Raw genomic sequence first — 21,706 nt, forward strand, 5'->3', positions numbered from 1 at the left:
AATGTTATCTGTAAAATGCCTTAGGCCACATTCTCACATTTGTGTGAAATGTCTGTACATTGCCAGATTTATTTATCGGATGGCACACGGACTCAAAGAGATTTATAGATCCAGTCACACATCCCTGAAGATCACAGATCTGAAAAAGAGATCAGTGAGGGTCAGAGAATGTCCTGGTCTGATCCGATTTCTGTAAAAGTGGGCAGAACACCGACACTGCACATGGATACAGGATTATGTATAGCACAGTACCTTGGTATATAGTGTACTCACATCAGTAGCGTAGCTACCGGGGGGGGGGCAGAGGGGGCCCACCCGCTTCTACGCTACTGTAACTGTTACATTCTGCGGCAGAGCAGGGAGAATCGATCTCCCTGCTCTGCCGCTATGGGGTCCCTGAGCAGGAGGGAGGCCCGGTGCCAGCAGTGGGCCCCCCGCCATCATCGGAAGATCAGCTGTACCGGCATTTAGCCGATACAGCTGATCGCATTGATGGGAGAAGGAGTGCTACGCTCCTTCTCCCATCACCCCCCTATCAGTGTCGGCGTCTGACGTCGCCGACAGTGACAGCGGGCGCGATGACGTCACTGCCCGGCGTCCGCTGTCAGAAGATCAGCGGGAGCAGTGCAGGAACCAGGAAGAAGAGAGGTGAGTATTTATTTATTATGGGTGCTGCTGCCTTATTACAGGGTCTGCCTATGGGGATCTGCCGCCTTATTACAGGGTCTACCTATGGGGGGGTTGCCATATTACAGGGTCTGACTATGGGTGCTGCCTTAGTACAGGGTCTGACTATGGGGGCTGCCTTATTTCAGGGTCTGACTATGGGGGTTGCCTTATTACAGGGTCTGACTATAGGGGTGCTGCCTCATTACAGGGTCTGACTATGGGGGCTGCCTTATTACAGGGTCTGCCTATAGGGGTGCTGCCTTAATACAGGGTCTGACTATGGGGTTGCTGCCTTATTACAGGGTCTGATTATGGGGGCTGCCTTATTACAGGGTCTGCCTATAGGGGTGCTGCCTTATTACAGCATCTGACTATGGGGATGCTGCCTTATTACAGGGTCTGATTATGGGGGCTGCCTTATTACAAGGTCTGAGTATGGGGGTGCTGCCTTATTACAGGGTCTGACTATGGGGGCTGCCTTATTACAGGGTCTGACTATGGGGGTGCTGCCTTATACTACTGAGTCTGCCTATGAGGTACTGCCTTATTACAGGGTCTGCCTATGGGGGCTGCCTTATGCTATAGAGTCTGCCTATGGGGAGTGCATTATACTATATTGTGGACTATTTGGTGCATTATGCTACTGTATATGGAGGCTAGCTAAGGGGGCCATCATACAGTATGGAGATTACAGTGTGGGGGTCATTATACATTGTTGGAGCCATCAAACAGTTTGGAGGCTACTAAGGGGTCAGTATACTGTGTGGTTGGTACTATACAGTGAGGAGGCATTATACTATGTATAAGAGAGCATCATGCTGTGTATAAGGGAGCTGTACAGGGGGAGACTCGGGACACTATTCAATGTAAAGTGGGCACCTATTGTTATAGGGGAACTCAGGTTACTGTGACTATCAAAGGGGCACACAGGGCATTATTACTTTCTAGGGGGGCAAAATATGGGCACTGTTTTCTAGGGCACTTAGAATTTAGAGGGCACAGAGAACCACACAGCAGGTGCAGTAATAGGGACACATACGGCAGCAGTGGCTCAGTATTGGGGTATCAGGGGCAGTAATAGGGACACATACGGCAGCAGAGGCTCAGTATTGGGGTATCAGGTGCATTAATAGGGACACATATGGCAGCAGTGGCTCAGTATTGGGATATCAGGTGCAGTAATAGGGACACATACGGCAGCAGCGGCACAGTATTGGGGTATCGGGTGCAGTAATAGGGACATGCAGCGCCCCAGAGTCCTGGTCGTTGCAGTACTGTGGCTCCGCCACTATGGGGAGCCATGGTGCGTCCGATGGCACTGAAGGGGTTCATCTGATCAGGTATCACAGACACCAATACATTTCACAGCTGGGCCTCCGGGGGGAGCTAAGGGTTCTATTCATTAGGCCACTCCCCACCATAGTGGGTAAACTGGGGGTCAGGCAGGAAGTTAGATCAGAAAGCTGACTGGATTGGACGAAGCAACACCTGGTGGCAGAGGGTGTTGTGGAGGAAGAGACAGTAGGGTCTCTGTCAGGGGTGGGATCCTGACAGAGGCTTGGCATTGAAAAGAACGTAACGGGTCCGCGCCAGCTCCGGGAAGCGGCGGGACCCAAGAAAGGACTAGAAGCGAGATAGATTGTGCTGAGTGAGAAACGAGATCAAGCAATAGGAGAATACCAGTAGGGGTCATGCTGTAAGACCGGAGCAACACCCTACTGAGGCGCATTACCGGTGGCCGGAACGCCGAGGGAGTGGAATAACATTCAGCTTCAAGCAATACTCCAAACAGCGGCAGGGCAGTCAGTCTCAGGCGGGCTGTCTCACCTAAATCACCTATGAAGTCTTGGGAGGCAATTGCGGGAGAGGGGCGACTCTAGGGTCCCGGAAGAACTCCAGGCCTACCCGACAAACGGGTGCCGTTCTAACTGTGACATCAGGAAGGGACGGATGATTAGCAGAAGATCAGTTAATCGAGTTGTTGTGAGGGAACTTAAGAAACAGACACAACAGTTGTGGGGTACTTTCCGTAAGCATAGCAGGGAAGGACTACAACACATAGCGCTAAGAAGGAAGGCACCGATTTCCACCTGGGAAGAGAACTCTGGAGGTGCCATTGGACCGGCCGGACTTGCGCAGCCTGGTGAACCGTATTCTGGACTGAGGACCCAGAGATCTTCAGTAAAGAGGTAAAGAGACTGCAACCTGGTGTCCTCGTTATTTACCGCGACCTGCACCCCACAACTGCACCGTTACAACACCACTTATTGCACCGGACGTCCCCCACTGACAGACAGGGCCACGGACCGGGTCTAGCCACCGTGACAACCCCAGAACTGATAACTCAGAGGCCCGGCTGCGGGTACCCCTCGGCCCTGCGGCGGTGTGGGGGCGCTCCAGACACATACGGCAGCAGCGGCTCAGTATTGGGGTATCAGGGGCAGTAATAGGGACACATACGGCAGCAGGGGCTCAGTATTGGGGTACCAGGTGCAGTAATACGAACACATATGGCAGCAGCGGATCAGTATTGGGGTATCAGGTGCAGTAATAGGGTCACATATGGCAGCAGCGGCTCAGTATTGGGGTATCAGGTGCAGTAATAGGGACACATATGGCAGCAGCGGCTCAGTATTGGGGTATCAGAGGCAGTAATAGGGTCACATATGGCAGCAGCAGCTCAATATTGGGGTATCAGGGGCAGTAATAAAAACACATATGGCAGCAGCAGCAGCTCAGTATCGGGGTATCAGGTGCAGTAATAGGGACATATACAACAGCAGCGGCTCAGTATTGGGGTATAAGGGGCAGTAATAGGGACACATACGGCAGCAGCAGCTCAGTATTTTGGTATCAGGTGCAGTAATAGGGACACATACGGCAGCAGCGGCTCAGTATTGGGGTATCAGGTGCAGTAAAAGGGACAAATACGGCAGCAGCGGCTCAGTATTGGGGTATCAGGGGCAGTAATAAAGACACATATGGCAGCAGCAGCAGCTCAGTATTGGGGTATCAGGTGCAGTAATAGGGACATATACGGCAGCAGCGGCTCAGTATTGGGGTATCAGGTGCAGTAATAGGGACACATACGGCAGCAGCAGCTCAGTATTGGGGTATCAGGTGCAGTAATAGGGACACATATGGCAGCAGCGGCTCAGTATTGGGGTATCAGGTTCAGTAATAGGGACACATATGGCAGCAGCGGCTCAGTGTTGGGGTATCAGGTGCAGTAATAGGGTCACATATGGCAGCAACGGCTCGGTATTTGGGTATCAGGGGCAATAATAGGGACACATACAGCAGCAGCAGCTCAGTATTGGGGTATCAGGTGCAGTAATAGGGACACATTCGGCAGCAGCGGCTCAGTATTGGGGTCTCAGGTGCAGTAATAGGGACACATATGGCAGCAGCAGCTCAGTATTTTGGTATCAGGTGCAGTAATACGGTCACATATGGCAGCAGCAGCTCAATATTGGGGTATCGGGGCAGTTATAAAGACACATATGGCAGCAGCAGCAGCTCAGAATCGGGGTATCAGGTGCAGTAATAGGGACATATACGGCAGCAGCGGCTCAGTATTGGGGTATCAGGGGCAGTTATAGGGACACATACGGCAGCAGCAGCTCAGTATTGGGGTATCAGGTGCAGTAAAAGGGACAAATATGGCAGCAGCGGCTCAGTATTGGGGTATCAGGGGCAGTAATAAAGACACACATGGCAGCAGCAGCAGCTCAGTATCGGGGTATCAGGTGCAGTAATAGGGACATATACGGCAGCAGCGGCTCAGTATTGGGGTATCAGGGGAAGTAATAGGGAGACATACGGCAGCAGCAGCTCAGTATTGGGGTATCAGGTGCAGTAATAGGGACACATATGGCAGCAGCGGCTCAGTATTGGGGTATCAGGTGCAGTAATAGGGACACATATGGCAGCAGCGGCTCAGTATTGGGGTATCAGGTGCAGTAATAGGGTCACATATGGCAGCAGCAGCTCAATATTGGGGTATCCGGGCAGTAATAAAGACACATATGGCAGCAGCAGCTCAGTATTGGGGTATCAGGTGCAGTAATAGGGTCACATATGGCAGCAACAGCTCGGTATTGGGGTATCAGGGGCAATAATAGGGACACATACAGCAGCAGCAGCTCAGTATTGGGGTATCAGGTCCAGTAATAGGGACACATTTGGCAGCAGCGGCTCAGTATTGGGGTATCAGGTGCAGTAAAAGGGACAAATACGGCAGCAGCGGCTCAATATTGGGGTATCAGGGGCAGTAATAAAGACACATATGGCAGCAGCAGCTCAGTATCGGGGTATCAGTTGCAGTAATAGGGACATATACGGCAGCAGCGGCTCAGTATTGGGGTATCAGGGGCAGTAATAGGGACACATACGGCAGCAGCGGCTCAGTATTGGGGTATCAGGTACAGTAATAGGGACACATACGGCAGCAGCAGCAGCTCAGTATTGGGGTTTCAGGTGCAGTAAAAGGGACAAATACGGCAGCAGCGGCTCAGTATTGGGGTATCAGGGGCAGTAATAAAGACACATATGGCAGCAGCAGCAGCTCAGTATCGGGGTATCAGGGGCAGTAATAGGGACATATACGGCAGCAGCGGCTCAGTATTGGGGTATCAGGGGCAGTAATAGGGACACATACGGCAGCAGCAGCTCAGTATTGGGGTATCAGGTGCTGTAATAGGGACACATATGGCAGCAGCGGCTCAGTATTGGGGTATCAGGTGCAGTAATAGTGACACATATGGCAGCAGCGGCTCAGTATTGGGGTATCAGGTGCAGTAATAGGGTCACATATGGCAGCAACGGCTCGGTATTGGGGTATCAGAGGCAATAATAGGGACACATACAGCAGCAGCAGCTCAGTATTGGGGTATCAGGTGCAGTAATAGGGACACATTCGGCAGCAGCGGCTCAGTATTGATGTATCAGGTGCAGTAATAGGGACAGATATGGCAGCAGAGGCTCAGTATTTGGGTATCAGGTGCAGTAATAGGGTCACATATGGCAGCAGCAGCTCAATATTGGGGTATCAGGGGCAGTAATAGGGACAGATACGAAAGAAGAGGCTCAGTATTGGGGTATCAGGGGCAGTAATAGGGACACATATGGCAGCAGCTCAGTATTGGGGTATCAGGTGCAGTAATAGGGACACATACGGCAGGAGCGGCTCTGTAGTGGGGCATCAGGTGCAGTAAAAGGGACACATACGGCAGCAGCGGCTCAGTATTGGGGTATCGGGCAGTAATAGGGACACATACGGCAGCAGTGGCTCAGTATTGGGGTATTAGGTGTAGTAATAGGGACACATACGGCAGCAGCAGCTTAGTATTGGGGCATCAGGTGCAGTAATAGGGACACATATAGCAGCAGCGGCTCAGTATTGGGGTATCAGGGGCAGTAATAGGGTCACATATGGCAGCTGCAGCTCAGTATTGGGGTATCAGGGGCAGTAATAGGGTCACATATGGCAGCAGCGGCTCAGTATTGGGGTATCAGGTGCAGTAATAGGGACACATATGGCAGCAGCGGCTCAGTATTGGGGTATCAGGGGCAGTAATAGGGTCACATATGGCAGCAGCAGCTCAATATTGGGGTATCAGGGGCAGTAATAAAAACACATATGGCAGCAGCAGCAGCTCAGTATCGGGGTATCAGGTGCAGTAATAGGGACATATACGACAGCAGCGGCTCAGTATTGGGGTATAAGGGGCAGTAATAGGGACACATACGGCAGCAGCAGCTCAGTATTTTGGTATCAGGTGCAGTAATAGGGACACATACGGCAGCAGCGACTCAGTATTGGGGTATCAGGTGCAGTAAAAGGGACAAATACGGCAGCAGCGGCTCAGTATTGGGGTATCAGGGGCAGTAATAAAGACACATATGGCAGCAGCAGCAGCTCAGTATTGGGGTATCAGGTGCAGTAATAGGGACATATACGGCAGCAGCGGCTCAGTATTGGGGTATCAGGGGCAGTAATAAAGACACATATGGCAGCAGCAGCAGCTCAGTATTGGGGTATCAGGTGCAGTAATAGGGACACATTCGGCAGCAGCGGCTCAGTATTGGGGTTTCAGGTGCAGTAATAGGGACACATATGGCAGCAGCGGCTCAGTATTTGGGTATCAGGTGCAGTAATAGGGTCACATATGGCAGCAGCAGCGGCTCAGTATTTGGGTATCAGGTGCAGTAATAGGGTCACATATGGCAGCAGCAGCTCAATATTGGGGTATCGGGGCAGTAATAAAGACACATATGGCAGCAGCAGCTCAATATTGGGGTATTAGGGGCAGTAATAAAAACACATATGGCAGCAGCAGCAGCTCAGTATCGGGGTATCAGGTGCAGTAATAGGGACATATACGACAGCAGCGGCTCAGTATTGGGGTATAAGGGGCAGTAATAGGGACACATACGGCAGCAGCAGCTCAGTATTTTGGTATCAGGTGCAGTAATAGGGACACATACGGCAGCAGCGGCTCAGTATTGGGGTATCACGTGCAGTAATAGGGACACATACGGCAGCAGCGGCTCAGTATTGGGGTATCAGGTGCAGTAAAAGGGAAAAATACGGCAGCAGCGGCTCAGTATTGGGGTATCAGGGGCAGTAATAAAGACACATATGGCAGCAGCAGCAGCTCAGTATTGGGGTATCAGGTGCAGTAATAGGGACATATACGGCAGCAGCGGCTCAGTATTGGGGTATCAGGTGCAGTAATAGGGACACATACGGCAGCAGCAGCTCAGTATTGGGGTATCAGGTGCAGTAATAGGGACACATATGGCAGCAGCGGCTGAGTATTGGGGTATCAGGTTCAGTAATAGGTACACATATGGCAGCAGCGGCTCAGTATTGGGGTATCAGGTGCAGTAATAGGGTCACATATGGCAGCAACGGCTCGGTATTTGGGTATCAGGGGCAATAATAGGGACACATACAGCAGCAGCAGCTCAGTATTGGGGTATCAGGTGCAGTAATAGGGACACATTCGGCAGCAGCGGCTCAGTATTGGGGTTTCAGGTGCAGTAATAGGGACACATATGGCAGCAGCGGCTCAGTATTGGGGTATCAGGGGCAGTAATAAAGACACACATGGCAGCAGCAGCAGCTCAGTATCGGGGTATCAGGTGCAGTAATAGGGACATATACGGCAGCAGCGGCTCAGTATTGGGGTATCAGGTGCAGTAATAGGGACACATATGGCAGCAGCGGCTCAGTATTGGGGTATCAGGTGCAGTAATAGGGACACATATGGCAGCAGCGGCTCAGTATTGGGGTATCAGGTGCAGTAATAGGGTCACATATGGCAGCAGCAGCTCAATATTGGGGTATCGGGGCAGTAATAAAGACACATATGGCAGCAACAGCTCAGTATTGGGGTATCAGGTGCAGTAATAGGGTCACATATGGCAGCAACAGCTCGGTATTGGGGTATCAGGGGCAATAATAGGGACACATACAGCAGCAGCTCAGTATTGGGGTATCAGGTGCAGTAATAGGGACACATTTGGCAGCAGCGGCTCAGTATTGGGGTATGAGGTGCAGTAAAAGGGACAAATACAGCAGCAGCGGCTCAGTATTGGGGTATCAGGTGCAGTAATAGGGACACATATGGCAGCAGCGGCTCAGTATTGGGGTATCAGGGGCAGTAATAAAGACACATATGGCAGCAGCAGCTCAGTATCGGGGTATCAGGTGCAGTAATAGGGACATATACGGCAGCAGCGGCTCAGTACTGGGGTATCATGGGCAGTAATAGGGACACATACGGCAGCAGCAGCTCAGTATTGGGGTATCAGGTACAGTAATAGGGACACATACGGCAGCAGCGGCTCAGTATTGGGGTATCAGGTGCAGTAAAAGGGACAAATACGGCAGCAGCGGCTCAGTATTGGGGTATCAGCGGCAGTAATAAAGACACATATGGCAGCAGCAGCAGCTCAGTATCTGGGTATCAGGGGCAGTAATAGGGACATATACGGCAGCAGCGGCTCAGTATTGGGGTATCAGGGGCAGTAATAGGGACACATACGGCAGCAGCAGCTCAGTATTGGGGTATCAGGTGCTGTAATAGGGACACATATGGCAGCAGCGGCTCAGAATTGGGGTGTCAGGTGCAGTAATAGTGACACATATGGCAGCAGCGGCTCAGTATTGGGGTATCAGGTGCAGTAATAGGGTCACATATGGCAGCAACGGCTCGGTATTGGGGTATCAGGGGCAATAATAGGGACACATACAGCAGCAGCTCAGTATTGGGGTATCAGGTGCAGTAATAGGGACACATTCGGCAGCAGCGGCTCAGTATTGATGTATCAGGTGCAGTAATAGGGACACATATGGCAGCAGAGGCTCAGTATTTGGGTATCAGGTGCAGTAATAGGGTCACATATGGCAGCAGCAGCTCAATATTGGGGTATCGGGGCAGTAATAAAGACACATATGGCAGCAGCAGCAGCTCAGTATCGGGGTGTCAGGTGCAGTAATAGGGACATATACTGCAGCAGCAGCTCAGTATTGGGGTATCAGGGGCAGTAATAGGGACACATGCGGCAGCAGCAGCTCAGTATTGGGGTATCAGGTGCAGTAAAGAAGACAAATACGGCAGCAGCGGCTCAGTATTGGGGTATCAGGGGCAGTAATAAAGACACATATGGCAGCAGCAGCAGCTCAGTATCGGGGTATCAGGTGCAGTAATAGGGACATATACGGCAGCAGCGGCTCAGTATTGGTGTATCAGGGGCAGTAATAGGGTCACATATGGCAGCAGCAGCTCAGTATTGGGGTATCAGGTGCAGTAATAGGGACACATATGGCAGCAGCGGCTCAGTATTGGGGTATCAGGTGCAGTAATAGGGACACATACGGCAGCAGCGGATCAGTATTGGGGTATCAGGGGCAATAATAGGGACACATACGGCAGCAGGGGCTCAGTATTGGGGTACCAGGTGCAGTAATACGAACACATATGGCAGCAGCGGATCAGTATTGGGGTATCAGGTGCAGTAATAGGGACACATATGGCAGCAGCGGCTCAGTATTGGGGTACCAGGGGCAGTAATTGGGACACATACTGCAGTAGCGGCTCAGTATTGAGGTACCAGGTGCAGTAATAGGGACACATAAGGCAGCAGTGGCTCAGTATTGTGGTATCAGGGGCAGAAATAGGGACACATACGGCAGCAGCGGCTCAGTATTGGGGTATCAGGGGCAGCAATAGGGTCACATACGGCAGCAGCGGCTCAGTATTTGGGTATCAGGGGCAGTAATAGGGACACATACGAAAGAAGAGGCTCAGTATTGGGGTATCAGGGGCAGTAATAGGGACACATATGGCAGCAGCAGCTCAGTATTGGGGTATCAGGTGCAGTAATAGGGACACATACGGCAGGAGCGGCTCTGTAGTGGGGCATCAGGTGCAGTAAAAGGGACAGATACGGCAGCAGTGGCTCAGTATCGGGGTATCAGGGGCAGTAATAGGGACACATACGGCAGCAGCGGCTCAGTATTGGGGTATCGGGCAGTAATAGGGACACATACGGCAGCAGTGGCTCAGTATTGGGGTATTAGGTGTAGTAATAGGGACACATACGGCAGCAGCAGCTTAGTATTGGGGCATCAGGTGCAGTAATAGGGACACATATAGCAGCAGCGGCTCAGTATTGGGGTATCAGGGGCAGTAATAGGGTCACATATGGCAGCTGCAGCTCAGTATTGGGGTATCAGGGGCAGTAATAGGGTCACATATGGCAGCAGCGGCTCAGTATTGGGGTATCAGGTGCAGTAATAGGGACACATGGCAGCAGCGGCTCAGTATTGGGGTATCAGGGGCAGTAATAGGGTCACATATGGCAGCAGCAGCTCAATATTAGGATATCAGGGGCAGTAATAAAAACACATATGGCAGCAGCAGCAGCTCAGTATCGGGGTATCAGGTGCAGTAATAGGGACATATACGACAGCAGCGGCTCAGTATTGGGGTATAAGGGGCAGTAATAGGGACACATACGGCAGAAGCAGCTCAGTATTTTGGTATCAGGTGCAGTAATAGGGACACATACGGCAGCAGCAGCTCAGTATTGGGGTATCAGGGGCAGTAATAAAGACACATATGGCAGCAGCAGCAGCTCAGTATTGGGGTATCAGGTGCAGTAATAGGGACATATACGGCAGCAGCGGCTCAGTATTGGGGTATCAGGTGCAGTAATAGGGACACATACGGCAGCAGCATCTCAGTATTGGGGTATCAGGTGCAGTAATAGGGACACATATGGCAGCAGCGGCTCAGTATTGGGGTATCAGGTGCAGTAATAGGGTCACATATGGCAGCAACGGCTCGGTATTTGGGTATCAGGGGCAATAATAGGGACACATACAGCAGCAGCAGCTCAGTATTGGGGTATCAGGTGCAGTAATAGGGACACATTCGGCAGCAGCGGCTCAGTATTGGGGTTTCAGGTGCAGTAATAGGGACACATATGGCAGCAGCGGCTCAGTATTTGGGTATCAGGTGCAGTAATAGGGTCACATATGGCAGCAGCAGCTCAATATTGGGGTATCGGGGCAGTAATAAAGACATATGGCAGCAGCAGCAGCTCAGTATCGGGGTATCAGGTGCAGTAATAGGGACATATACGGCAGCAGCGGCTCAGTATTGGGGTATCAGGTGCAGTAATAGGGACACATATGGCAGCAGCGGCTCAGTATTGGGGTATCAGGTGCAGTAAAAGGGACAAATATGGCAGCAGCGGCTCAGTATTGGGGTATCAGGGGCAGTAATAAAGACACACATGGCAGCAGCAGCAGCTCAGTATCGGGGTATCAGGTGCAGTAATAGGGACATATACGGCAGCAGCGGCTCAGTATTGGGGTATCAGGGGAAGTAATAGGGACACATACGGCAGCAGCAGCTCAGTATTGGGGTATCAGGTGCAGTAATAGGGACACATATGGCAGCAGCAGCTCAGTATTGGGGTATCAGGTGCAGTAATAGGGACACATATGGCAGCAGCAGCTCAATATTGGGGTATCGGGGCAGTAATAAAGACACATATGGCAGCAACAGCTCAGTATTGGGGTATCAGGTGCAGTAATAGGGTCACATATGGCAGCAACAGCTCGGTATTGGGGTATCAGGGGCAATAATAGGGACACATACAGCAGCAGCAGCTCAGTATTGGGGTATCAGGTGCAGTAATAGGGACACATTTGGCAGCAGCGGCTCAGTATTGGGGTATCAGGTGCAGTAAAAGGGACAAATACGGCAGCAGCGGCTCAGTATTGGGGTATCAGCGGCAGTAATAGGGACACATACGGCAGCAGCAGCTCAGTATTGGGGTATCAGGTGCTGTAATAGGGACACATATGGCAGCAGCGGCTCAGTATTGGGGTATCAGGTGCAGTAATAGTGACACATATGGCAGCAGCGGCTCAGTATTGGGGTATCAGGTGCAGTAATAGGGTCACATATGGCAGCAACGGCTCGGTATTGGGGTATCAGGGGCAATAATAGGGACACATAGAGCAGCAGCTCAGTATTGGGGTATCAGGTGCAGTAATAGGGACACATTCGGCAGCAGCGGCTCAGTATTGATGTATCAGGTGCAGTAATAGGAACACATATGGCAGCAGAGGCTCAGTATTGATGTATCAGGTGCAGTAATAGGGTCACATATGGCAGCAGAAGCTCAATATTGGGGTATCGGGGCAGTAATAAAGACACATATGGCAGCAGCAGCAGCTCAGTATCGGGGTGTCAGGTGCAGTAATAGGGACATATACTGCAGCAGCAGTTCAGTATTGGGGTATCAGGTGCAGTAATAGGGACACATATGGCAGCAGCGGCTCAGTATTGGGGTATCAGGTGCAGTAATAGGGACACATACGGCAGCAGCGGCTCAGTATTGGGGTATCAGGGGCAATAATAGGGACACATACGGCAGCAGGGGCTCAGTATTGGGGTACCAGGTGCAGTAATACGAACACATATGGCAGCAGCGGATCAGTATTGGGGTATCAGGTGCAGTAATACGGAAACATATGGCAGCAGCGGCTCAGTATTGGGGTACCAGGGGCAGTAATTGGGACACATACTGCAGTAGCGGCTCAGTATTGAGGTACCAGGTGCAGTAATAGGGACACATAAGGCAGCAGTGGCTCAGTATTGTGGTATCAGGGGCAGAAATAGGGACACATACGGCAGCAGCGGCTCAGTATTGGGGTATCAGGGGCAGCAATAGGGTCACATACAGCAGCAGCGGCTCAGTATTTGGGTATCAGGGGCAGTAATAGGGACACATACGAAAGAAGAGGCTCAGTATTGGGGTATCAGGGGCAGTAATAGGGACACATATGGCAGCAGCAGCTCAGTATTGGGGTATCAGGTGCAGTAATAGGGACACATACGGCAGGAGCGGCTCTGTAGTGGGGCATCAGGTGCAGTAAAAGGGACACATACGGCAGCAGTGGCTCAGTATCGGGGTATCAGGGGCAGTAATAGGGACACATACGGCAGCAGCGGCTCAGTATTGGGGTATCGGGCAGTAATAGGGACACATATAGCAGCAGTGGCTCAGTATTGGGGTATTAGGTGTAGTAATAGGGACACATACGGCAGCAGCAGCTTAGTATTGGGGCATCAGGTGCAGTAATAGGGACACATATAGCAGCAGCGGCTCAGTATTGGGGTATCAGGGGCAGTAATAGGGTCACATATGGCAGCTGCAGCTCAGTATTGGGGTATCAGGGGCAGTAATAGGGTCACATATGGCAGCAGCGGCTCAGTATTGGGGTATCAGGTGCAGTAATAGGGACACATATGGCAGCAGCGGCTCAGTATTGGGGTATCAGGGGCAGTAATAGGGTCACATATGGCAGCAGCAGCTCAATATTAGGATATCAGGGGCAGTAATAAAAACACATATGGCAGCAGCAGCAGCTCAGTATCGGGGTATCAGGTGCAGTAATAGGGACATATACGACAGCAGCGGCTCAGTATTGGGGTATAAGGGGCAGTAATAGGGACACATACGGCAGAAGCAGCTCAGTATTTTGGTATCAGGTGCAGTAATAGGGACACATACGGCAGCAGCGGCTCAGTATTGGGGTATCAGATGCAGTAAAAGGGACAAATACGGCAGCAGCGGCTCAGTATTGGGGTATCAGGGGCAGTAATAAAGACACATATGGCAGCAGCAGCAGCTCAGTATTGGGGTATCAGGTGCAGTAATAGGGACATATACGGCAGCAGCGGCTCAGTATTGGGGTATCAGGTGCAGTAATAGGGACACATACGGCAGCAGCATCTCAGTATTGGGGTATCAGGTGCAGTAATAGGGATACATATGGCAGCAGCGGCTCAGTATTGGGGTATCAGGTTCAGTAATAGGGACACATATGGCAGCAGCGGCTCAGTATTGGGGTATCAGGTGCAGTAATAGGGTCACATATGGCAGCAACGGCTCGGTATTTGGGTATCAGGGGCAATAATAGGGACACATACAGCAGCAGCAGCTCAGTATTGGGGTATCAGGTGCAGTAATAGGGACACATATGGCAGCAGCGGCTCAGTATTTGGGTATCAGGTGCAGTAATAGGGTCACATATGGCAGCAGCAGCTCAATATTGGGGTATCGGGGCAGTAATAAAGACACATATGGCAGCAGCAGCAGCTCAGTATCGGGGTATCAGGTGCAGTAATAGGGACATATACGGCAGCAGCGGCTCAGTATTGGGGTATCAGGGGCAGTTATAGGGACACATACGGCAGCAGCAGCTCAGTATTGGGGTATCAGGTGCAGTAAAAGGGACAAATATGGCAGCAGCGGCTCAGTATTGGGGTATCAGGGGCAGTAATAAAGACACACATGGCAGCAGCAGCAGCTCAGTATCGGCGTATCAGGTGCAGTAATAGGGACATATACGGCAGCAGCGGCTCAGTATTGGGGTATAAGGGGAAGTAATAGGGACACATACGGCAGCAGCAGCTCAGTATTGGGGTATCAGGTGCAGTAATAGGGACACATATGGCAGCAGCGGCTCAGTATTGGGGTATCAGGTGCAGTAATAGGGACACATATGGCAGCAGCGGCTCAGTATTGGGGTATCAGGTGCAGTAATAGGGTCACATATGGCAGCAGCAGCTCAATATTGGGGTATCGGGGCAGTAATAAAGACACATATGGCAGCAGCAGCTCAGTATCGGGGTATCAGGTGCAGTAATAGGGACATATACGGCAGCAGCGGCTCAGTATTGGGGCTTCAGGTGCAGTAATAGGGACACATATGGCAGCAGCGGCTCAGTATTGGGGTATCAGGTGCAGTAATAGGGTCACATATGGCAGCAACAGCTCGGTATTGGGGTATCAGGGGCAATAATAGGGACTCATACAGCAGCAGCAGCTCAGTATTGGGGTATCAGGTGCAGTAATAAGGACACATTCGGCAGCAGCGGCTCAGTATTGGGGTATCAGGTGCAGTAAAAGGGACAAATACGGCAGCAGCGGCTCAGTATTGGGGTATCAGGGGCAGTAATAAAGACACATATGGCAGCAGCAGCAGCTCAGTATCGGGGTATCAGGGGCAGTAATAGGGACATATACGGCAGCAGCGGCTCAGTATTGGGGTATCAGGGGCAGTAATAGGGACACATACGGCAGCAGCAGCTCAGTATTGGGGTATCAGGTGCTGTAATAGGGACACATATGGCAGCAGCGGCTCAGTATTGGGGTATCAGGTGCAGTAATAGTGACACATATGGCAGCAGCGGCTCAGTATTGGGTTATCAGGTGCAGTAATAGGGTCACATATGGCAGCAACGGCTCCGTATTGGGGTATCAGGGGCAATAATAGGGACACATACAGAAGCAGCAGCTCAGTATTGGGGTATCAGGTGCAGTGATAGGGACACATTCGGCAGCAGCGGCTCAGTATTGATGTATCAGGTGCAGTAATAGGGACACATATGGCCGCAGAGGCTCAGTATTTGGGTATCAGGTGCAGTAATAGGGTCACATATGGCAGCAGCAGCTCAATATTGGGGTATCGGGGCAGAAATAAAGACACATATGGCAGCAGCAGCAGCTCAGTATCGGGGTATCAGGTGCAGTAATAGGGACATATACGGCAGCAGCAGCTCAGTATTGGGGTATCAGGGGCAGTAATAGGGACACATACGGCAGCAGCAGCTCAGTATTGGGGTATCAGGTGCAGTAAAGAAGACAAATACGGCAGCAGCGGCTCAGTATTGGGGTATCAGGGGCAGTAATAGGGACACATACGGCAGCAGCGGCTCAGTATTGGGGTATCAGGTGCAGTAATAGGGTCACATATGGCAGCAACGGCTCGGTATTGGGGTATCAGGGGCAATAATAGTGACACATACAGCAGCAGCAGCTCAGTATTGGGGTATCAGGTGCAGTAATAGGGACACATATGTCAGCAGCGGCTCAGTATTTGGGTATCAGGTGCAGTAATAGGGACACATAGGGCAGCAGCGGCTCAGTATTGGGGTATCAGGGGTAGTAATAGGGACACATAGGGCAGCAGCGGCTCAGTATTGGGGTATCAGGTGCAGTAATAGGGACACATATGGCAGCAGCGGCTCAGTATTGGGGTATCAGGTGCAGTAATAGGGTCACATATGGCAGCAATGGCTCGATATTGCGGTATCAGGGGCTATAATAGGGACACATACGGCAGAAGCAGCTGAGTATTGGGGTATCAGGTGCAGTAATAGGGAGACATTCGGCAGCAGCGGCTCAGTATTGGGGTATCAGGTGCAGTAATAGGGACACATACAACAGCAGCGGCTCAGTATTGGGGTATCAGGGGCAGTAATAGGGACACATATGGCAGCAGCGGCTCAGTATTGGGGTATCAGGGGCAGTAATAGGGACACATACGGCAGCAGCGGCTCAGTATTGGGTATCAGATGCAGTAATAGGGACACATACGGCAGCAGCGGCTCAGTATTGGGGTATCAGGGGCAGTAACAGGGACACAGGGCATCAGTGGCTCAGTATTGGGGTATCAGGTGCAGTAATAGGGACACATATAGCAGCAGCGGCTCAGTATTGGGGTATCAGGTGCAGTAATAGGGACACATTCGGCAGCAGCGGCTCAGTATTGGGGTATCAGGGGCAGTAATAGGGACACATATGGCAGCAGCGGCTCAGTATTGGGGTATCAGGGGCAGTAATAGGGACACATACGGCAGCAGTGGCTCAGTATTGTGGTATCAGGGGTAGTAATAGGGACACATACGGCAGCAGCAGCTCAGTATTTGGGTATTAGGTGCAATAATAGGAACACATACGGCAGCAGCGGCTCAGTATTGCGGTATCAGGTGCAGTAATAGGGACACATACAGCAGCAGCGGCTCATAATCGGGGTATCAGGAGGATGAGGAGTTTGTGTAGGTTGGAGATAGATGGTGATGGCTGGAATGTAAGAAGTAAAATGTGTCTTTGCTGTATTCTCTGCAGACGAGTTGTAGCTGGAAGAAGTTGTCATGTCGGTCTGGGCCAGATGGAAAAGATGTGAAAAGTGAAAGATTCCATCAGAAACAATGTCAGGGGTAAGACATTATCTGTAACTGTGCAGTGATCTCTTATATGTTCTGTAGGACTGGTATCTACCACTGACCATATGGCGGTAATATCCATGTTGGTCTTTATATAGAGATTATCTTCATTAATAGCGCAGTCATCTGCTGAGGTTCTTCTCAACTCTGACTCACATATTATCAGTGAATATTGAAAGGCGCTAGTGTAATGGAAAAGGTATTAGCTGCAAATAGAACAACACCACGAGTTTGTCAATAGATAAATAGAAAATAATACAATATTTGTGCTTTAAATACCTCCCATAAAGAATGAACATGGTTTTAATAGATGATAATAACTGAATATTGATGCTGGATATTGTGTAAAAATACCCTAAGAAAGTATCAATTGGAACAATCCTAAGGGGTAATCAATAAACAGATGAATAAATGAATCACGGGTATAAAAGGGCATAAATGGCACTGTGAGTCACTAGTTGATATGAAGTTACAGAATTAGCTATAAATTCATAGGTAGCCTGATATAGGGTGGCAGGGTGGATTACCTTTGGCCCACTTGATGCAGGCACCTTTTCCGTGTCCAATGGTGGATAATGGATGGATGATTCCCCTTTAGTATATGCTTGCAGCAGCTCACCAGTATTTGTAGCAGCTCCTAGTTATTTGTAGCAGCTTTAAGTTGAGATTCTTCAGGGGCGCCGTCTTGGCCAGTGATGAGCGCTTCCCCAGCCTCTTCTCTAGCGGTGCGCGAGCGTGGTGAGCTCCCGGTAAAGACCTGCGATGTTAAGCATAACCAGCAGGACCTTTGTGATGTGTGTGACCACGTGACTGACAGGAGTACGAGGCACAATTGGGACCACTTCCTTCCTACTCATTTCGGAAAAGCTCGGTTTCCTTCATCAGGACACGGAAAAGGTGTCTCCATCAAGTGCACTAAAGGTAATCCACCCTGCCACCCTATATCAGGCTACCTATGAATTTATAGCTAATTCTATAACTTTATATCAGCTAGTGACTCACAGTGCTATTTATGCCATTTTATACCTGTGATTCATTTATTCATCTGTTTATTGATTACCCTGTAGGATTGTTCCAATTGATACTTTCTTGGAATTTTTACACAATATCCAGCATCAATATTCTGTTATTTTCATCTATTAATACCTTGTTCATTCTTTATGGGAGGTATTTAAAGGGAACCTGTCACCCCCAAAATTGAAGATGAGCTAAGCCCACCAGCATGAGGGGCTTATCTACAGCATTCTGTAATGCTGTAGATAAGCCCCCGATGTATCCTGAAACATGAGAAAAAGAGGTTATATTATACTCACCTGAGTGGGCGGTGCGATCCGATGGGCGTCGCGGTCCGGTCCGGGACCTCCTAACTTCATAGGATGACATCCTCTTCTTGTCTTCACGCTGTGGCTCCGGCGCAGGCGTACGTTGTCTGCCCTGTTGAGAGCAGAGCAAAGTACTGCAGTGAACAGGTGCCGGGCCTCTCTGACCCTTCCCGGCACCTGTGTACTGAAGTACTTTGCTCTGCCCTCAACAGGGCAGACAAAGTACGCCTGCGCCGGAGCCACAGCGTGAATACAAGAAGAGGACATCATCGTAAGAAGATGGGAGGCCCCGGACTGGACTGCGACGCCCATCGTACCGGACCGCAGCAGGACCGCCTCTGGGTGAGTATAATCTAACCTCTTTTTCTCATCTTTCAGGATACATCTGGGGCTTATCTACAGCATTCCAGAATGCTGTATATACAGTTATATGAAAAAGTTTGGGCACCCCTATTAATCTTAAGCTTAATGTTTTATAAAATTGTTTTTTTTTTTTGCAACAGCTATTTCAGTTTCATATTTCTAATAACTGTTGGACACAGTAATGTTTCTGCCTTGAAATGAGGTTTATTGTACTAACAGAAAATGTGCAATCTGCATTCAAACAAAATTTCACAGGTGCATAAGTATGGGCACCCTTATCATTTTCTTGTTTTAAATACTCCTACCTACTTTTTACTGACTTACTAAAGCACTTTTTTTGGTTTTGTAATCTCATTGAGCTTTGAACTTCATAGCCAGGTGTATGCAATCATGAGAAAAGCTACTTAAAGTGGTCACTTGCAAGTTGTTCTCCTGTTTGAATCTCCTCTGAAGAGTGGCATCATGGGCTCCTCAAAACAACTGTCAAATGATCTGAAAACAAAGATTATTCAACATAGTTGTTCAGGGGAAGGATACAAAAAGCTGTCTAAGAGATTTAACATGTCACTTTCCACTGTGAGGAACATAGTAAGGAAATGGAAGAACACAGGTACAGTTATTGTTAAGGCCAGAAGTGGCAGGCCAAGAAAAACATCAAAAAGGCAGAGAAGAAGAATGGTGAGATCAGTCAAGGACAATCCTCAGACCACCTCCGGAGAGCTGCAGCATCAACTTGCTGCAGATGGTGTCACTGTGCATCGGTCAACTATACAACGCACTTTGCACAAGGAGAAGCTGTTCTGGAGAGTGATGCGAAAGAAGCCATTTCTGCAAGCACACCACAAACAGAGGCGTTATGCATGGCGGCAAAAAAGCACAGCATTACAAGAAAAACACTTGCTACCCACAGTAAAATTTGGTGGAGGTTCCATCATGCTTTGGGGCTGTGTGGCCAATGCCGGCACCGGGAATCTTGTTAAAGTTGAGGGACGCATGGATTCCTCTCAGTATCGGCAGATTCTTGACAATAATGTTCATGAATCAGTGACAAAGTTGAAGTTACGTAGGGGATGGATCTTTCAGACAATGATCCAAAACACCGCTCCAAATCTACTCAGGCATTCATGCAGAGGAACAATTACACTGTTCTGGAATGGCCATCCCAGTCCCCAGACCTGAATATCATTGGACATCTGAGGGATCATTTGAAGAGGGCTGTCCATGCTCGGCGACCATCAAACTTAACTGAACTGGAATTGTTTTGTAAAGAGGAATGGTCAAAAATACCTTCATCCCGGATCCAGGAACTCATTAAAAGCTACAGGAAGTGACTAGAGGCTGTTATTTTTGCAAAAGGAGGATCTACTAAATATTAATGTCACTTTTCTGGTGAGGTGCCCATACTTATGCACCTGTCAAATTTTGTTTGAATGCAGAATGCACATTTTCTGTTAGTACAATAAACCTCATTTCAAGGCAGAAACATTACTGTGTCCAACAGTTATTAGATATATGAAACTGAAATAGCTGTTGCAAAAAAAACAATTTTTATAAAACATTAAGCTTAAGATTAATAGGGGTGCCCAAACTTTTTCATGTAACTGTAAGCCCCTGATCCTGGTGGGCTTAGCTCATCTTCGATTTTGGAGGTGACAGGTTCCATTTAAAGTGCAAATATTGTATTATACTCACATATTATGTATAGCAGAGTCCCTTTGTATATAGTGTATTCACTTATTATGTATAACACAGTCACTTAGTATATAATGTACTCACTTATTATGTACACCACAGTCCCTTAGTATATAGTGTACTCACATATTATGTATAGCACAGTACCTTAGTATATAGTGTATTCAATTATTATGTATAGCACAGTCCCTTAGTATATAGTGTACTCACTTATTATGTATAGCACAGTCCCTTTGTATATAGTGTACTCACATAATATGTATGGCACAGTCCTTACTTACATAGTTTCCTCTTTTATTTTAGTTTTATTTTATTTATGTATAACACCACCCCTCATTACATACCTTCCTCTCTTGTTATGTGTGGTGCTGTCCCTTATTATATAGCTTTCTGTGCTGCTATGTACAGCAATGTCTCATACATAGTGTATTCTTGTTATTTTTGTTATTCACAGAGCCCTCTTTTACTATATAGTCCCCTCTCTTGTTACATAAAAAATGACTGTTGGTGGAGCGGCATCTTACCAGAAGACCAGTACATTAGCTCCTCCATCAGAAAAGAAGCTTTCCCACGCTCCATCAGCCATCATTACAGTTTATATCTAACAAGAGATAAAGACAAGGCTCTATGTAATCCGGTATGTAAGGTATGATGCTTTACGTAACAAGAGAGGGCACTGTGTAATAAGGGCCAGTAATAATATAGGAGGCTATGTAAGATATATACAGTACAGACCAAAAGTTTGGACACACATTCTCATTTAAAGATTTTTCTGTATTTTCATGACTATGAAAATTTTACATTCACACTGAAGGCATCAAAACTATGAATTAACACATCTGGAATTATATACTTAACAAAAAAGTGTGAAACAACTGAAATTATGTCTTATATTCTAGGTTCTTCAAAGTAGCCACCTTTTGCTTTGATTACTGCTTTGCACACTCTTGGCATTCTGTTGATGAGCTTCAAGAGGTAGTCACCGGGAATGGTTTTCACTTCACAGGTGTGCCCTGTCAGGTTTAATAAGTGGGATTTCTTGCCTTTTAAATGGGG

The sequence above is a fragment of the Ranitomeya variabilis genome, chromosome 5 (assembly GCF_051348905.1).
Source record: "Ranitomeya variabilis isolate aRanVar5 chromosome 5, aRanVar5.hap1, whole genome shotgun sequence".
Lineage (NCBI taxonomy): Eukaryota > Metazoa > Chordata > Amphibia > Anura > Dendrobatidae > Ranitomeya > Ranitomeya variabilis.